Source organism: Equus przewalskii, chromosome 27, assembly GCF_037783145.1.
Source record: "Equus przewalskii isolate Varuska chromosome 27, EquPr2, whole genome shotgun sequence".
Classification (NCBI taxonomy): domain Eukaryota; kingdom Metazoa; phylum Chordata; class Mammalia; order Perissodactyla; family Equidae; genus Equus; species Equus przewalskii.
In genome coordinates this window covers 40,026,485-40,032,534 of record NC_091857.1, presented here as the reverse complement: position 1 = coordinate 40,032,534, position 6,050 = coordinate 40,026,485, and the positions used below count along the sequence as shown (strand labels likewise).

Genomic DNA, 6,050 nt, shown 5'->3' with positions numbered 1-6,050 from the left:
GTCAACTGCGGATGCTGGTTCGGGCTCTCCTCTCTCCTTCCTCCTCTGTTGGCTGTGCGTCATAGCCCTCTCTGGCCCAGTCCCTGCCCCTGCTCCTTGGCAGTTGTCACAAGATATGGGGCAGCCCCAAGAAGGGGGGCCCACTGTGGAGCGGGAACAGGGCAGAGGCAAGCTGGGAAACGGGCGCCTCTCCCGCCGTCTACACAGCTCTTGGGGTAATGGGGCAGTGGAACACAAGCCAAGCAAGAGTTTTAAAGTGTGCTCCTCATGTGCTGTCTCATCGGGTGACCTGGAAGTCACGGTTGATCCAGGGCCACACGGCCGAGGGAACCAGCCCGTGTCTCGTGTAACGATGGTATGTTACGGTATCCAAGTGTGATAATCCAGACTCACGAGGACCCACCATTGGGACCGTCTCAGCAGGCATGGTGTGCGCCAGGGCCAGGGGTGGTCAGTGAGAGCCCTGCAGGGTGAGGAGGTCCTGAGGAACCCAGGGAAAGGCTGGATTCCAATATTTCAACATCCTCGGCACCCACCACAGCGCTCGCTCTTTCCCTCGTCTCCATATCACACGGACTGAGCGAGGAGGGGAGAGGTGGACGCAGGGCGCAAGTTTGGGCGTCTTGTTCATGTAAGGAAACACACTTCCAGATGATGTTTGCCCTTATTTCTCCCTAAAAGTCTTAAATTCTTTATTAACATCCCAGCATGACTCTTGATTAGGAAGCATCCGTTCCTTCAGAAAGCACTCATGGAGTGCAGACCTGCTCCCTGCCACTCACTGTGAAGCAGACCCGGGCAGAAACAGACCCGTCCCTGCCCTCCGGGAGGGACACAGAGGGACCCCTCGGCCAGTGTGAAATCGTAACTGATACGAGTTGGGAAGGAAAAGCACGTGGCACAGAACTTAGAGCAAAGTTCAAAGAAACAAAACTGAGTACCTTGCCCACGACAATTCCACAGCTCATAAGCCTCACGCTGGATGTCCCTTCTGCCCTCCTCCTTCCAGAGAGAGGAAGCTCTTTCTGTCCCACACGGGGGGGCCGACCTCAGCCTGTGGGGCTCCCGCCTGGCCCAGCTCCCAGATGCTCCACCATCACCACCCTTTCCTCCCTCACTACGTGTCTCAGGGGGCTCAGTGCCTCTCCTCATCCCACCTAAGGCCAAGAGTCATCCTCTTCCCGGGCCTCATGCCTGTCCCTCGCCAAGCCGCAGTGTGGCCAGGGCCCACGTGCACGCTCCCGCCTTGGGCCCATCACGCTGCAGGCACCTAGCATCACTCCTTCCTCACTCCCGGGACTCGCCCGACTCCTAAACAAGCGTATTCGAAACAGCACGGCCAAAGGGCAACCTTTTACCCTATCATGGTGCCACAGCCTCCATGCCTGGGAAGAGAATCAGGCTGTAATTGTCTATCCACAGTGTGGAAACCCGACTGAACAAAATGGAACGGCTCTCAGACAGTGTTGGGTGTGGGCCATCCTCGTTCCTACCCTGTAAATGTGGGGGCTCTGCACGTTCCTAGTCTCGACCCTTCCCTCTATAACCCCCTGGCAGACGAGCCCATCCTCACACGTGGTCTGCCTGCCAAAGGTCCCCACTCCAGTCCCAAGCCCCTGCAGACACCTCCACGTGGTGTCACACGGGCATGTCCGGGGCAAGTCCAGCATCTTCCCCCGAACTGCTCTCCTTCCTTTGGGTCCCCTCAGTGGGTGCCCTCCAGTCCCTTTCCTATGCATCCATGTCTACACAGATACTCAGTGGAATCACAGTTCCCTTTCTTACAACATGTGGAATTCTCTCGTGATGCTCTGCACGCCCTCCGGCCCTAAACCTCCAGTCTTAGTGCCTCCCTCACTGTTTAACCACTCAGGCCTGTCGACCAAAAATACACCCTCCAGCTTCCTGATTTAAAGACAGGTTGGGAGACTCAATTAGGACCAAAATCTTACACCATATATCTAAGTAACCCAACGTTGGCCTTTGGAATCTTTGAGTGAACTAACCTTTAGTGGGTTTTGTTTTATCTGTTTTTAATGAAACCTGCATCGTGTACCATCAGTGTGTTTCAGCAGTTTCTCGTCACCAGGTCAGTCACGCGTCCACAAGACCTGTCCGGGAACTGGGACGCTGCTGACCCCACAGATCAGGTGGGACCTAACCCTCCCTCTACCTCCTGCGGGGGCATCTCAGAGCGGGGGAGCGAGGGTTGCTTTCAGGGGTTTGTGTGCTAAACCACACTGAGCTGGGCCACAGCAAGCACAGCCCAGAGCCAGAATTCAGTACCGAGCTCCCGACACAAGCAGGTCACTGACCCAGGGCAGCAGGTGGATAACATCAGGTGGGGAGGGATGGGAGGGCATCAGAATGACCTGGGAGAAGCTTTGCAGCCTGGCCCCAGTGACCAGCTATCCTGGTTTGTCTTGGATGTTGCAGTGTTAACCCTGAAAGTCACTGACGCCGGGAAATGATGCAAGCTGGAGAAAGCCAGACGGCTGGCCACTCCAACGTGTGTGTTTTTTCCACACCACCAAGCAGTTAACTCAGTTGTCCGAGGACACTGACCGGGGGTCCCACAAATTTAACTCACTTCTGACTCTGCCTACCTGGAGATGCTGTTGGATCCCACAGGTGAAGGGCTCAGTCCTACAAGACTGCCACTGTCCCCTTCAGATGCCAGTTGCAAGTCCCGGTTGTCCCCGGTGCTTCTGAGGATAGGCTGTAGATCAGAGATGCCATTAATTTCCTACAGCGGCTCACAGAACTCAGGAAACCCGTTCACTCACTAGGTTACCCGTTCATTACAAAGGACGTACATGAGCAGCCAGATGAAGTGAGGCCCAGGGCAAGGCTCAGGAGGGGCTCGGAGCTTCCACGCTGAGCACACCACCCTCCCAGCACCTCCACGTGCTCACCCACCCGGAAGCTCTGAGCCCCGTCCTGCTGGGTTTTCATGGAGGTTCCACGACGTAGGCATGACTGACTAAATCCCTGACCCTTGGTGACCGATTCAACCTCCAGTCCCTCAACCCTCCCTGGAGGTTGGACGGTGGGACCGAAGTGCCAACTCTCCAATCACATAGGGGGTTCCCCTGGCGGCCAGCCCCACCCTTAGGTGTTCTCCCAGTGTCCTCATCCACAGAAACTCAGACGTGGTTGAGACGGGTTTGCTATCAAGATCAAGATACCTCTATCACTCTTACCACTCAGGAAATTCCAAGGGTTTTCTGTGCCAGAGACCAGTGAAGACCAATTACATCTTCTTATTACATCACAGTATCACCCACCCTACAGCCCCCACCCCCACTCCCACCACAAACCTGCCAATGGGCACAGGTGGGAAAGCACCTGGCTTTGGCTCTCCTTTTATTTCAAATTCTAACTGCATCAGGGCCTCTGACTGGATGTCACCTGGGACCCTTCACCCGGGCAGGTGAGGGAAGCAGACTAGCCCGAGGCCCCATCGCTGCCCCCTCAGCAGCTCTTCCCAGCTCAGGGGTCTCAGCCCCCCGAGTCTGGAGCTTTAAACAGCATGGCCCCGAGAGCTCTGACTTCATGGCGGGGTGGGGGTGGGGGGCGGCTGGCATCACTGCTTTTAAAGGTTCCTCAGGTGATGTCTGCACCCTGGTGGGTTGAGACCCGCTGACTGCTGCATGTGGAGTCCTCCGAGATCGCTAGCCGTGGTAACAGCCACAGGCGGCCTCTCAACCTCTGTTTCATGGTTCCCAAGAGCCGGGACCAGGGCCCAGCACCGGGGCCAGTTTTTTCTCAGCTCATCTGAGCCCAGGCTTTGTCAACTTGTGTAGCACAGCCCAGCCCCTTTCCTCTCGGTGACCCTGTTGGACGTTTATCCCAGGGCAGGGCTGGTTGAGTGTCCTCCAGTCCATCTCCAGGTGTGCATATGTGTGTGTCTGGGACGTTCGCGATGCGGCCGTCCTGACGGGGGCTGCTGAAGCGGTCGGGTTGCACCGTATATGGAAACTCTTGGTCCAAACTGAGTTCTAAGCTCAAGTGTGGAATGAAGTTTTTACCAAACAGAATGGATATCTGCTAGGAGTCCATGATTGAAGAGGAAGCTCTTTATTGTCAATGGCTCACAGGCGGGGGTAGTGGGGGCTAAGTTACCAGAGTGGGCGTCTCCTGACACGTCCTGTTTGGCTGCTCTGCCCTCCATGCTGCCCTGGACTTCTGAAGCTGCGACACCCCGTGTGAGAGGAGGGATGTCATGTGACAGTGTGGGAGTTAAACCAGACTGTCACCCCAGCATTCCCCGTGAAAGCAGCTCCTTCTCCAGCCACGTGGCATTCCACTTCTGCCAACCCACCCGGAGGCTGCTCTCATTTGCTTCGGCTGACAGGGACTCCCGTGTCTCCTGGGTACCCCCAAGTCCGCGGTGGCTGGGGGCGGACTATTTTTTCTCTTGTCAGCAATACTTTCAAACAGGAACAATGGTGTCCTGTGGGACGCTGTGTCCACCCTGGGGCCCTGGGGTCTGCGTTCGCCTTTCCTTGGACAGAGGCACTGTTCCAGCACAGACGTGCCCCACCCACACAGTATGCGCTCCGTGTGAGATTTTTACTGCTTGTCATCCTAGAGGAATGTGATTACACTATCTGAAACATTTTGCGGGCCGGCCCGGTGGTGCAGCAGTGTTCACATGCTCTGCTTCGACAGCCCAGGGTTCGCCGGTTCAGATCCCAGGTGTGGACATGGCACCGCTTGTCAAGCCATGCTGTGGCATCCCACATATAAACTAGAGGAAAATGGGCACGGATGTTAGCTCAGGGCCAGTCTTCCTCAACAAAAAGAGGAAGATTGGCTGCAGATGTTAGCTCAGGGCTAATCTTCCTAAAAAAAACAAAAAAACAAAGAAAAAAATCCTTTCGTCTTCCCTGTAAGGATGCTGTATGTATTAGTCAGGGCTCTCCAGAGAAACAGAAGCAATACGATAAGCACAGCTAGAGAGAAAGAGAGTTATTACGAGGGATTGGCTCACGTGACTGTGGAGGCTGAGAAGTCCCATGCTCTCCCGTCTGTAAGCTGGAGACCCGGGAGAGCTGGCGGTGTGGCCCCAGTCCAAATCGGAAGGCTGAGAACCAGGAGCACCGAAGTTCGAGGACAGGGAATATGGCGTCGCAGCTCAAGCAAAAACACTGAATCCGCCCTCCTCTGCTGTTGTCCTATGGGAGCCCCTCAATGGATGCGCTGATGCCCACGCACATTGGGGAGGGCGATCTTCTTTACCCAGCTCCTGGAAACACACCAAGTCAGGAGCCGAGGCATCAAGCCCATCTCTGCAGAAGCAGGGTCGTCCCTCACTCCTCCTCCCTGACCTCACCCCTCTTTGTGCCAGCGGGGGTCACCTGAGCAAAGAGCTCCAGGAGGGAGGTTCAGGTGGAACATCTCCCCACCCATCAGGGTCCCTGAAGAAGGGGCCCTCGGGTGAACCAGGGAGACGGGCATTGCAGCCAGGGGCACGGGAGGGGGCATCGGGCAGAGGTCAGCGCCTTCGATCAAATTCTCTTATTACATGATATGAGTGAGTGAGTAAAACAAGTGAACTCAAAATAGTAATCCATCCTGCGGTCCCAGCCGCCATAAGAAACCTTTCCAGCGGGGAGAAACGTCAGGTTAGAGGACGCAGGACACACGAACACAGGATGTTCCTGTGGCTGATGGAACACACACACTTGGTGGCTTAAGAGAACGGGAATTTATTGTCTCACACTTCTGAGGCTACAAGTCCAAAAGCATGGTGTCCCCAGGGCCACATCCCTTCCCAGGTTCTAGGGGAAAGCTGTTCCTTGCCTCTTTCAGCTCCTGGCGGCCGCCGGCATTCCTGTGCTCGTGGCTGCCTCACTTCGACCTTCGGGACCAGCATCTCCAGCTCTCTCCCTGCTCTGTGTTCACAAGGCCTCCTCCTCTGCCTGTCAATCAACTCTCTCTGCCTCTCTCTTGTATTTAGGGCCCACCCAGATAATGCAGGGTAATCCCTTCATTTTGAAATCCTTATTTAATCAATCTTTTGTCATAGAAGATAACATTCACAC

At 55.5% G+C, this 6,050-nt stretch overlaps 1 long non-coding RNA gene across 1 annotated transcript; it reads right to left on the bottom strand.

Annotated features, from left to right (window-relative positions):
- Positions 1–4,064: 4,064 nt before the first annotated feature.
- LOC139079970 (uncharacterized) lies at positions 4,065–5,706 on the bottom strand. The gene is made up of 2 exons (XR_011534034.1): positions 4,997–5,706; positions 4,065–4,753 (listed from the first exon to the last, which is right to left on the bottom strand). It is a non-coding gene; the product is annotated as an uncharacterized lncRNA (long non-coding RNA).
- Positions 5,707–6,050: the final 344 nt, after the last annotated feature.